This window comes from Artemia sp. Qi Xiang Cuo, chromosome 4 (assembly GCF_049724085.1).
Source record: "Artemia sp. Qi Xiang Cuo chromosome 4, ASM4972408v1, whole genome shotgun sequence".
NCBI lineage: Eukaryota > Metazoa > Arthropoda > Branchiopoda > Anostraca > Artemiidae > Artemia > Artemia sp. Qi Xiang Cuo.
Genome location: NC_142797.1, coordinates 50,275,057 through 50,288,890, shown reverse-complemented (window position 1 = coordinate 50,288,890; position 13,834 = coordinate 50,275,057). Strand labels below are relative to the sequence as shown.

At 35.7% G+C, this 13,834-nt stretch overlaps 1 protein-coding gene across 1 annotated transcript in view; it reads right to left on the bottom strand.

The window, feature by feature from the left end:
- The window catches only part of REPTOR (repressed by TOR), a 95,685-nt gene extending 83,839 nt beyond the window's left edge, over positions 1–11,846 (bottom strand). The window contains exon 1 of the mRNA XM_089088356.1: positions 11,763–11,846. The gene's annotated coding sequence lies outside the window, so the exon portion shown is untranslated. The remainder of the gene's footprint in view (positions 1–11,762) is intronic.
- Between the last annotated feature and the right edge of the window lie 1,988 nt (positions 11,847–13,834).

Below are 13,834 nucleotides of genomic sequence, written 5' to 3'. Positions count from 1 at the left end.
CATAAAACTGTCTGTACACAATTCCTCTGGTAAATATTTAAAAAGTCTTCGTCAGAGGCATTGCTATAGTTAAGAGCCATAAGGCTCCATTATATTATTATATTTTTTTCTTCCAGAGGCACTTCAAATGGAAGGGGTGGCTGTATAAACTTCAGAGAGGGTTCGTTTGACTGGGAATCGAAAGTTATAGCACACTTTTTGGCAATTAATTAAAGAGACGTTCTGAAAAAGAAGTTTTTCAAAGAAAATTGAAGGCAATTTTAAACTTAAGCTCAGCAGATACAAATACCTGTAAAAATTCAAACTCAAAACAACTAGAAATTACTATTAAAGAATAAGTGAAACCCAAAACGAACGGAAATTAAATAAACAATCTTAGCAAAAAACATACAACAAGTAATAATATAAGTGAATAAATAGATCTTAAAGCGAGTAATGCTTAAATTGAATATGCAAATAAAGTTTGAAGCAAACAAAAATCACTACAAACAAGAGTTGGGTATCGCCTCCTTCTCTCACTGTAAAAGTCTAAAACCTACTGCGACATTGGCGCTTTACTGAAAACAAATTTTAATACAAATATTTTCTTTTGTACTTAATATTGAAAATAAACATTAAAATTATAGTAAAATTTTGAACTGATGAGCTTTCAGCAATTAATATCATTATACATCAAATATCCAGTTTAATTTATTAGTTCTTTTTAAATTTGTTCAAATTTTTGATTGTTAAATACCGGCTGGGCTCTGGTTATTTCTTGCTATGGTCTCTATGATCATGGCTATGGGCCAACCATATTTCATAAGGCCTTTCCTGACAACATTCTTCGTCAACAATCCGTTCTGGCAGGACATTGTTGACCAACAATCGTCTTCTATCCATCAACAGAGGTTTTGTTGATGAACATTGTAGACGAAAACGGAAAACAATTGGAATTCTTGTTTGTCAGACTTGTTGAGGGGAATTTCAAGGATAAATACTGTGCGGAGAATTTTTTTATTTGTTCTTACAATTTTAGAAGAGAAAAAACAATTAGTCTGAGAAGCTCAGTAAATGCAATCACACTTAGATGATTATATACTATCCCTGCCTATGGTTTAAGTTTAATCGCATAGATGGCTTAAGAGTTATATGCATGTTCTTATACATAGTAGCCTGGGACATATATGCATTTTTTTTTTCTTTTTTCGGGTGGGGGTAAATCTTTAGAATGTCATAATAAGAAGTAAATTCCATGGTCGTTATGGCCTCCCCCAGGCCACTTAGCATGTCCCCAGGTGGCAATAGGGGAACGCCCTACAGATATGTAGGGTACCTCCATAGGAGGCACTGACCAAGGAGGAACCTTTTTCCTGGGGGTCCAAAATAGAAGCCGGGGCACCCTCACCTGGGGCCATAAATACAGGTGGAGGAGGAAGGCCCCTCAAATCTACACTCAAAAGGGCCCACTGGTTTGTCCACAAGTCCCATGAGTTACAAACCTTCTCCCAGTAATGGGTTAAATTGCATGGTGATGCAGAACACTATCGCGGGAGAATCCTCTATAGGAGGACAACTGCGGCAGGGCGTCCAATCCAGATCTATGGACAACGGCCTCAGCAAAGGGCTGCCTCGACCCTTTTGGGGTACCTGCAAGACTGGGGACCTTGCGGTCAACTCTATTCCCACTTGAGGAGTGGCGCCCTTCGAGGAAATTATAGCCTAGTAAACGACACGGCATTCGCACGGGATTCTGACTAATGGACAATTCTTCTGAGCTTGGTATGTTTTGACAGGCGTCTTCGGGCTGAAAAACCTCTTCCTAGTTGATTTATCTATTATGGGCTGCATCCCCTTAGTAGCATAATATTTGTAGGCATGAATATATAATGAGTCGGAGATAATAGGCTTGAGATTGTCTGTGCAGGATTTCGACTCTTGTTGATAGAAGAGCATGATAGAAGTGCTGAAAACCATGTTGTGACCAAGATGGGCCCAGGATTGCACAAAGCCTCCATTCGAGGAGGTCCCAGGGACTTCTTGCTGTCCGGTTCTAAGCCGGCTTAAGCACTTCAGTGTAGACTTGAGAAGATATGTGATCCCCGTCCTGCACTGGTATCCGGAATCATTGCTTTTCCTGAGGCGAAAATAATTTCAATGATTTAAAGAACATGACAATTGGAACTTGGAATGTTACGACGTTAAAAAATTACCATCGTATCAACATTTTGACTGACGAATTCAGACGATTCTAACTGGACTTATTGGGAGTTTCAGAAACTCATATGCCAGGGGTAGGAAGCATGAAATTAGGTGATACAGAATTTGTTTACTCAGGCAGGAAGGATGGGGTACATGGACAGGGAGTAGGACTCAAGATAAAAAAGGAAGGTGTTAAGTCTTGTTTAGACTGGGAAGGTATTAATGATATGAATAATAATCGCTAATTTTACGACTAAAAGTTCATGGTATTACTCATAGTAGTATATGTCCCTGTAGAACCGACTGACGGAGATACTAGTGACTCATATGAAATTTACTTACTGTTAAAGGAGCAAATAGACAGGATACGTGGAAAAAATATTACGTTTTTACTAGGAGGTTATCACGCTCAGGTTTGTAGAAACAGGGATAAATAGTATGCTAGCAGATTTACATTGGGTGTAAGAAAAGAAAACAGTATTGGATACAGACTTTTGCAATTTTGTAGGTATAACAATCTAGTTATAACCAATACGGTGTTTGGTCATAAAACGGCTCATAAGTTAACATGGCATTCACGTGATGCTATGACAGAAACCTTATTGATTATGTTATTGTAAACCGAAGACTGGCAGGATCAATACAAGATACTAGGGTATATAGGAGTGCCGTTATTGATGTTAAAAGTAAAGATCACAATCTATTAGTGTAAACGGTTAATTTAAAGCTGAAGTATTGGAAGGGTAACTACCTTCTGGGAAGTTATGATGTTGGAAGACTTCAGGATGAGAATTTGAGAGAAACTTTCTAGGAACAGTTGAATACTAAACTTGAGAATTTAAAATTTGATAATGTGGAAGATGATTGGAATAATTTTAGAAAAATTATTTGTGAAGCTGCTGAAGGTGTCTTAGGGAAGAAAGCTAGAACTACAGCTAAGAATATCAGTGAAAAAGCTTTATGTTTAATAGAAAGAAGAAATATCTGAGTGATAGATCATATGAAAACAAAAGGAATGTAAGGAAAGTGGAGAAAGCATTTTTTTTTTTTTTTTTATTAACAAATGGGTCACAAAAAAAAACAACATACAAATCTCCATATAATGCTAACAAAATAAAACTGCATATAATACCAACAATATCAAATTAGGTCCCGACATTAAAATATGAGCTAAGGAAGTGTGAATTGGAGGCAATAGATAAAATTGCCAAAGATCTGGATGATGCACCTAAGCATCCTATAAGTAAAATCTTTTACTGGATTGTTAAAAAATTGAGAGGGAATAGCCAATCCAAACCTGTCCCAGTTAAAGATAAGAATGGTGCCACAATTAGCGATAAGGAAAGAAGTAAAGTGAGATGGGCCAAACATTTCGAGATTTGCTTAACCGAGATAGAGTTGCAGGAAAAGATATAGAGGAAAAAGGCTCTGAGGTTAGAAATAAGTTACTGAAGATTATGAATACGATTTTTTAAAAAGGGGAAATACCTAACGATTTTACAAAACCTTAATTAAGCCACTTTATACGAGAATAACACTGCTGCAGTTAAGGTAGGAAATGAGGTTAGCAGCTGGTTTTGTATTAAATCAGGAGTTAAGCAGAGTTGTGTTCTATCCCCCTTTATATGGATTATTTTGATGGATTTTGTCTTAAGGAGCACAGGAAAGGCAATGGGAGACCACGCAATCAAATGGGGAGGAAAGTCTCCTGGACTTAGATTATGCTGATGATTTAAGCATCCTAGATGAAAGTGTGAGCAAAATGAATGAAGTTTTAGAGGTTTTGCGAGTTCAGGGTGCTAGAATAGGTATGAAAATTAATCTTAAGGAAGACTAAGTCACTAAGGCTAGGAATAAGTGAAGATGAAAAGGTGACGTTTTGCGAGTTCGGGGTGCTAGAATAGGTTTGAAAATTAATCTTAAGAAGACTAAGTCACTAAGGCTAGGAATAAGTGAAGATGGTAAGGTGACGTTGGATAATGAAAAGATTGATCAGGTGGGCAGCTTCACTTACCTTGGTAGTCTTATTAGTAAAGATGGTGGGAGCAGTGAAGATGTTAAAAGTAGAATAGCCAAGGCTCAGGGTGTTTTTTCAGTTAAAAAAAAGTTTGGAAGAATAGGAAGATAAGACTGCAGACCAAGATTAGAGAATTGGAAGCTGCAATGATGAAAGTGCTCAGATTTTGCTTTGAAGTAATGGCGCTCAGAACAGTGGATGAAGATTTACTAGAAGATTTCAAAAGATATTACTTAAGGATTGTTCTGGGTACCCAGCTGACTGACTGTATTTCAAATAATAGGCTATACAAAAAATGTGGTTCAATACCACTCTCTGGGGCTATAATGAAAGAAAGGTTGAGGTGGCTGGGGCACGTTGTGCGGATGAAGGATGACAGATTGCTGAAGATTGTTCTTTTTGGCCAACTGTCTGGGGCTAGGCGGAAAGAAGGTCGTCCTCGTCTGGGGTGGGAGGACGTCATAAAGAAGGATTTAAAGGAGATGGGAACTTCGTGGGCGCGTGTCAAAAGGGAAGCTTAAATAGATTGGGATGGAGGAGGAGCGTGCATAGCTGTGTTGGCCTCAAGCGGCTTGGTGCTGCGGTGAGTTGTTAGTAGTAGTAGTCTTGGGTTTGATTTATTTATTGATGCTGATTTGTGGTAGTTTTATGACTCCTATTTGTTGCAGCTCTGTGGATAAACATTTGTTTTATTTTAATTTCTGTTCTTTGTCTGGGTTTTATTTATTCTTGCATAGTCGTTTCAAGTTTGATGTATTACACAAAAATATATCTGCATATTTCTGCATTCAATTTAACTCTTTTCCTAGGCAATTTGATAAAATACCCAAAAAAATTTTTAGTCAATGAGATTCCTGCTTAATTCCTTTTTTGTATGCTCATTCAAGATATACTAATAAATTCACTCACGAAAGCACTCCCTCCACCTGAAGATCCCATGCATATCAGGGGGAAGGGTGCATTTGCAATTGTTATTATATTTGGAAAGAGCACACAAAAAGGAATCAAGAAGTATGTTCACCTTGTCACTGTGTCAGTTCTGTAGTCTTGCATGTACTGACCCTTGCTTTATATTACTAAATTAAGGTAATTTTTGAGTTTTGTCCTGTTCTGAACTAAACACTCAGCTATAATAACAAAACATGACAGCAATAACATTATATTTTGAATTGAGAATTGCATGGTAGCCTAGGCAATTTTTCTTTTTCCTGATAGCTAAATACTGTCCAATACTACATTTTTACCCACAAAAAATGGCCAATCCACAAAATCAGCAAATTTTTAAATATAGCCAAGGTCTATATTTTGCCCTGTCATTGAGGGCTGGGATGTAATCAAAACAGCAGTAACTATAATATTTGGACAGAAAACTGAACAGAGAACCAAAGGTAAATATGCAATTTTCAATGTAATTTAGCTAGGATGAAAGTAAATATATTAGTTGATGCCTTTTTATGCTCTTTCTTAATTCAATAGATTCTTCTGGGGGAAACTACATTTTGAGCCCTAAAAGGGCTCACAAAAGCCCATAGTATCCAAACGTTTAAAAAGATGTTTCTAAGGAAAACTGGCTAGTGAGGAAAATTGACATTTGCAGCTGATTTAGTAATGGTAAGTTATATTTTTGGTACTTATTAAGAATCTGGTAAACACACGAGAAAGACCACATCAAATTCTCAAAGATACTTTATGAAAAATAGGTCTTTGCTGCCTTGTGAGGTATTGTTCACTCTATGACAAAGATTTGAACTTTAGTTTTTTGGGGTTGAAGGGACAAAAAAAGGTAGGGGTAAGTGGTATATGCAGGGACGGGGTGTAAGGTGGGACATGGTACTTATCTGTCATCTAGCATTCTTTAAAAAATTCAATAGTCACCTAGTATAGTTCATTCAATGGTGGACATGACAGTTCTATCATTTTAGTACGTTGCTATTTCGTTTTTGAGAAAATCGACTTCAAAGTTTCGGCTATATCCCCAAAAAAATATTTGGGCAATAGTTTTTTGTGTTTTATTTTTTAATGGTTTGCAGAAACTGTGTATGTAAGATAGCAAACGAAAGCTAAAACATAAGACCATGTTGTGTGGCCATCTTGTGAAAAAACATGCAACAATAAAAAAAATCGGACACAACTTGCAAGTGGAGGTCGCATGGTATATACTGGGACAAGGACAAGTTGTATGTAGTGGGACATGAAACACCACATGTTGGAACCTTCGGTTCTTGTTTTTTAAGATAAATGTTCTTTCTTTTTCTCTTTTTTGGGTTGTAATTATCCCCTTTCCTCCTTGTGGCAATCTTTAATTTTCTCTTAGTAGTGGTTACACCTTTTTCTTTTTCTTTAATTGCAAGGCAGTTGAAATCACAAATTGTAACTGTGTACTTCTCAGGGTGAGTCAATATTGGTCAAAATTGACAGGGAGAGAAAAGGGTAATGAAGTTGATTCATTTGAGTTGATGTTGCAACTGCCGAGGGCTTGGATTGGCTGGAAATAGCATGTTTACAGATAGAATCCACCCACAGCCCATAGGCGGCTTGGCTGTTCTAGGGGCAAGGTTTCATAATTATCTTCAGTTCTTATATTGAGTTCAGAGAATACAGTAAGAGTTCTTTTCTCTCTCTCTCTCTCAGCAATACCACCTCACTGCAGCCACAGGTTGCAGCCATTGGACATTTGCATGTATTTTCCCTTCAAATGCCAATACAACAAGGCTATGGACAGCTGGATGCTATCCAACCTAGGGAAGACCATGACAATATACGAGACTGCATCTCTTGTTGACCAAAGCCTCCCTGTATCTTTCACACCAAACAGCATAATGAGGGGCTTCAAAAAGGCAGGGAAATGGCCCTACAACCCAGACATCTTTACAGAAAAGGATTTTCTAACCTCTGCTGTAACTGACGGACCTGTACCTGATGCTTTGGATTCAGTTGAAACTGGAAGCAGCCTGGCCAAAACCCCCAGTACAAGTGGGCCTGAACAATCCTCTACACCTGTTTCAGTTGCTGTGGCGCCAGGACAAGTTTGGCCATACCCTAAAGCCAAGCCACTTGTACTGAGTGGCAGGAAGAAAGGCTCTACAGAGATACTTACTGGCACTCCTGTGAAAAGACAGATTGAAGAACAAGAAGCCGAAAGAAAAGATAAGAAAGTACGGGGTGGCAAGGCTAGAGCAAAAGTTGGGACTGTTGGAAGAGATGAAAAAGCAAAAAAAGACCAGACAACAAAAAAGTTATTTGCGGATTCAGAAGGAAGGGATGATGAAAAAATGATTCTTGATGATGACAGTGATGAGTCAATGAAACTATGTGAATTGGAAGATGAAAGTGAGAAAGAGGAAGAGGTCTTTGACAGTGTCTCTACAGGAGATTTTGTTAAAGTTGTTTATGCAGGAGAGTATTTTGCTGGGTCTGTCCAAGAGAAAAACGAGAACAGTGTCAGTGTCATGTGCATGGCCAGTCTAAGAAAGTGGAAGTGGCCAGATCAAGAAGACTCAATATTTTATCCAAGGGAAGATATTTTGAAAAAGTTATTGCCTCTAACTCCAGCACCTAGTACAGCTTCCAGAGCAGCATCATACTTTTTGTTTGCTGACTGGTAGTCTAGTCTTATGCCTAAGATATTTTCACTTTTGAAGTTGAATTTTTAATATAGTTTTTATATAATGAATAGTCAAGTTTTCTACCAATACATGAATCTTTTTACTATATCCCAGAGTATACCACCTCGCGTCCCAAGATGTACCCCCCCCTGGTCCTTAGTGGGACAAATGGTATAAGCAGAGACTCCCCCCTTTTTTTCTTCTAGCTATACAAGAAGAATATGGAAAAATCACAGTTTATGCTGCAGTTATGGGGCTTTCATTTGAGCCATAAACTATTTTTCTACTTCAATTTTAACCATACATTTTGGAGGTTTTCCAAAATCCGTCCCTGCATATACCACTCTCCCCTACCTAGGTTAGGTAATATATTTCATATATGCTATGCTTTTCCCCCACAACCCCCCTAAAGTGCAAATATATAGCCCAAATTTGTTCATAAACTATTATATTTTCATCCTATCTTGTTTTATTTCATTAGCATTAAAAAAACTTCACTTCTTGAGTGTTTACCAGTTTTTTCTTAGTCTTAATAGTAAAATGTTGTTATAATATTAGATTTGCAGAAATTTTTAAAAGAGACAGAAACCAAATGAAACTCAGAGAGGAAAGAAAATGACAAAATGAAAAATAAAGTAAAAAAAAGGGAAAAAAACAAGGATTTTGTCAGACAGCGGAAAGCCATGAAGAATGAGAAATAAGCAAATATTTCGACAAGAACATCCGCCAAGTCATCCTCAGTGCCAATCAAAAAAGAAAAAGAAAAAAAACGAAAATCTAACCTTTCAAAGTTTACCTGACAGACAGAACAGACACTAAATAAAAACCAGGCAGGAATCAATGAAAAAGAATTTACCAAAATGATTGAGCAAGACAATCCTTTGTCTTGCAATAGTTTTAGCTGGTCTACAGTTTTGTTTTTCATTAGAAATGCAAATATGTTCTTTTAAGTTATACTGGGCAAAAATATTAATTCAGTCCTTCAAAATTAAAATGTTATAAATTGGGCTTAATGAATTATCTCCAGTATCTCTATTTAGTGCTAAATTTTCGTTTAAGTATTTTTTTTATCTCAATTACCTCTTTAAAAGTTTGTGGTAGGCCATTTACAGTTGATATTAAGGTTGCCTTGTCAAAATTTGCATATCTAATGAAAACCAAAACTGTAGACCAGCTAAAACTATTGCAAGGCAAAGGATTCTTGCTCAATCATCTTGGTAAATTCTTTTTCATTGATTCCTGCCAGGTTTTTATTTAGTGTCAGTTCTGTCTTTGTTGGGTAAACTTTGAAAGGTTAGATTTTCATTATTTTTTTATTTTTTTTGTTTGGCACTGAGGATGACTTGGCAGAGATCCTTGTCAAAATATTTGCTTAATTCTTCTTCCTCATGGTTTTCCACTGGCTGACAAAATCCTTGTTTTTTCACCTTTTTTGATTTTATTTTTCAGTTTGCTATTTTCTTTCCTCTCTGAGTTTCATTTGTCATGTATAGCCAGTGTGGTCTAAGAGTATATTTAGAGACAGAAACCCTCAAAAATGACAATAGTTTAGCAAATGTGCCAAAATGTGAAATGCTCTTCTCAAGCAGCATTCATAAGCATGCATAGCTAGAATCCCATGTCTAGCCAGAATTTAATGTCTAGGCAACAACTGTTCACAAGTAAAATTTGGTGCTTAGCTATAACTACAAATTTAGTTTCTAATTGTCAATTCTAGCCAATCAAGAGAGCTTATGCGGGCAAAACTTTCAAAATTCTAATCCCTAATATTAATGTCACAATATAATAGGTAAGACGAACCTAACAATTTCCTTAGTGCGCTTCACTATTATGTCTACTGTTGTATATTGGCCTAAAATGAAAAAAACAATTAATGAGAAAACAAAAATTTAATTTCAGTTGGAGAAAATGTAAACATAACTAATGAAAATACTGGAACTTGGCACACTCTGAATGGCTGTAATCAAAAATCTTAGACATTGAATTCCAGAGTCTAGAACTGAATGTCTAGCCAAGTGGCTTGTCTAGCATGTCAAGCAAAGTGCTGAATTTTAATTGTGAACAGTCATTGCTTAGACATTGAATTCTGGCTAGACATGTGTCTAGACATGGCATTCTAGCTAGACACACTTGTGAATGCTGCTTTAATCTTAATAGCCTAGTAAAGTGTTATTATGAAAATAAATTTAAATAAATTTTTTCAAAGCCAAAAATCCCTCAGTTTTGCCAGTTGCCAGTGATGTCAGTTTTGCTGTGATATCATTTTCAGGAGTCTTAGGCTCTTCTTACAAATTCCTGAAAATTAGTTGTCAAAATAACATTTTACTCTTAAGACTAGGCAAAAATAATAGTTACCATTACTGAATCAGCTGTAAAGGGCTGGGCACATGTAGCTGATTTTGGGAACTGATTCCCAAATCAGTGCTGATTTTAAGAGAAATTGGTGTTGACTTGAGTTTGAAAATTTTCTTGTTTTCAGTGCTGATTTACAAAATCAGTGCCAACTTTCATCATGATCATCACAAAAAAAATAGGGATACAAATAAATAGTCAGCCAGAAATATCTGTGGTGAAAAACCCCACTAGTGAGCTGAGGACTAAACTGGAAACTACGCCAAGATCAATCATGCAACTATTAATAAACTTCAGTTGACTATTTGTGTCCATGATTTTTTGTTTTGAAAATTTTGCATTATAAATTTTTATTTCAACAGATTTTTCTTACCACTATTGTTTGTCTACTGATGCTGAAATTGGTTCCTGAAATCAGCTATGTGTGCCTAGCCCTTAACTGACAATTTTTTCTCACTAAATAGTTTTTTTTAGATACATGTTTTTAAAACTTTGGTTATTATGGACTATTCTGCCTAGAGAACTAACTGGAGAGAAGGAAACATGTTAAGAAAACAATTCTTATATTATGATATGCAGAATAAACTTAGTTAACAGATTGTGCATGCATCCTTGCTATTCTTTACCCCCCCCCCCCTAAAGTACAAATATATAGTCTGAATCAAATATTTTCTATCTTAAGAAAACAGTTCTTACTTCATAATATGCAGAATAATCATAGTTAACACATTTTGCTTGCAGCCCTGATATACTTTACCCCCCCCCCCCCTGATGTGCAAATATGTAACCCAAATTATATATTTCCTAACTATTTTCCAAATGTGTCTCAGTTGGGTGAATTTTTACCAAATCATATTATTGACTTACAAATAAAGTGAATATACTACTCAATGCATTTTTTTTATGCTCTTTCCAAACATAATGATCATTTTTGTCAGAAATGAATCTTACCCCCACCCCTATATATACCAATTCAGGGTATATATTTGCACATTAGGGGGGTGGGAGTAAAGTTTAAACTTACCTCCCATTCACATCAGAAATAAAATTTGCCCTTACCCCCCTAATGTGCAAATATATACCCTGAATTGGTATATATAGGAGTGGGGGTAAAATTCATTTCTAACAAAAATGATTAGCCTATTATATTTTGAAAGAGCATACAAAAAGGCATCAAGTGGTATAGGCCTATTAACTTTATTTGTAAGTCAATAATATGATTTTGTAAAAATTTACTCTCAGTTGTTTCAACCCATGCACCTGTGAATTGAATCATCTGTGACAAAGCAAAAACTGGAAAAAAAAGGTAAAGATGGCAGAATGCATTAAAAATATATAATTTTGGCTATATATTTGCATATTAGGGAGAGTCGGGGATGAGGCTACATTCAAAATGGTTAACTATGATTATTCTGCATATTATGAAGTAAGAATTGTTTTCTTAACATGCCTTCTCTCCAGTTAGCCTAGTTCTCTAGGCAAATACCGGCCTTAATATAGGCTAGCTTGGCCAGTTCATTTGATATGGAGTGCTTCCTAGTTTAAGATAACATAGACCTTTGTAATTAAACCAAAAAAAACAAAGCAGAAGAAATTTTAAGTAATACCTGTTCTGTGCACAAGATGATGTCTAGAACTGTTCTGTGCACAATTTTTAAAATCATTTGCCATAATATCGGCAGACGTAGCTGATTTTGGGAACCGATTTCAGCATCACTTCAGCGTCGATTTCAGCATCAGATTTCAGTGGACAAATGATTAGCTGCGTTCGTTTTGGCCGTTCGTCGTTCTTAGTTCTATGAAGATGTTCTCGGTTTTCCTCTTAAATTTCGTTTTATTTTGCCGTTCTAAGAATGTCGTTCTTAGAACGTCGTTTAGCTGAAAAAATGGCTTATAAGAGCTTCCTTAATTTCAAACCACAGATAGAATTTCAATCGACCAGATAGAATTTCAACCGCAACGAAAATGGAAACGATAGTTCTGAATTCAGCAAAACAAGCATTAGAGTTACAAGGGGGGAAAAGTGATTCTGACAAAGAAATCAAGCTAGAAACTGTAGCAGACAATGTGACATCAGGAACCTCCCAGCTATGTTTTGCATCAGCTGCTAGGGAATTTTTTAGAGCTGACATAGAATAAAATTAAAGCTGTGCATTTGCTTTGCAGAAAATTTTTCTTAAAAAAATACTACGTTTAGAAAATGATGCAAATATTTATATTTCTGATTCAGTAAACTTGATTTTAAATCACTGTTGTATTAAAATATTTTAGAAAGAGTCTAAACCAACCATGGACAAATTTCTGTTGAATGATTTGGGAGATACTTTAATACCAACTTTAATTAAAATGAAGTTGCCATCAAGCCAGGGCTAATTGGAGGGCAAATCTGGCATCAGCCTTTTTCAGGATCGTATAAAGATTATGTCATTTTACTAATTGATAGAGAGTATATTATCCATCGATCCACCCTAAGACAGAACTAAGGTAGATAGTCATTGAACTAAGGGATGATCGAGACTTGTAGTTTGACTCATGACACAAAATGACCACTGGACTTGTATGCAAAATGCTGAACAGAAATTGCTTGGACTCAGAGGGGAACAAATTACAAAGCATAATAAACTTGGTTCCTTAGTCTCAAGCGTCCCTATTTTACCACATTTGGGTTTGCTCAAAGATGAAAAAATATTGAAGTACCAACTTAGATAATTTTGGAGACCAAACTGTCTTTCCATGACGATAAATAAAAGTTCAAATAGGGATAAACTCCTTTTAATAGACAGTGATAACTTTCACAAACAGTGATAAAATTTCACAAAAAATACTAGATATTTCTCTTACATATGCATGTGACCGAAATATCTAGTTTTTTTTGTGAAATTTTATCACTGTTTGTGAAAGTTATTATTGTCTATTAAAAGATCTTATCCCTATTTGAACTTTCATTTAAAGTACTGACTTATCCATAGAACGCTTATTTTAAACCCATTAATATAAGATTGAATTGTAAGTAAGAAGGCCCTTACGTTAGTCTGATCTGTGAAAGTATAAATGAGAGTGTGGGTCATGTGCTCTATGTGTGTGTATAATTGAGTGAGTTGAGCAATAATGTTTATTGAAATTTCAGGTTTGATAGGAGATGGCTTGTGAATGTATTCAGGGAATGAATATTATGCAAGATTTAAAAACTTAGGACAATTGCTCCAATTGGCAATGGAGCACACATGAAGAATTTTGCAATTTTTTTTTCTTTGTTTCCGTTTTGGCTCTTGTTTTTCTTTGTTTCTGCAATGTAAAATAATTAAAAGTTATTTTTCATTCTTTGTTTTGTAATGTCATTGCCTTAGGGTGTTAGTGCATTAAAACCCACTTATGTTTATCATTTTCTTTAAATAGACAGGAGGTCTATATCTCCTAGCTTCAAAAGATTCAAATGTAATTTCAAGACTAGGGATTCTAAAGTAACTTATCAGCTTGTATATGAACCACTGATATAAACGAGCCATTTGTAAAAGAAACACTCTTGTAGAAAATAAGCAAGACAAAGGATGTGTGAAAAAGTACCATTTTTTAACCATCAAATGTAAGGTCATAAATATAGGGCACCCTTAAGATAAAAATAAACAAATCTTCAATTATGCATTTGTGTTCCTTAACAGACAGAAGGGATAATCCTTCA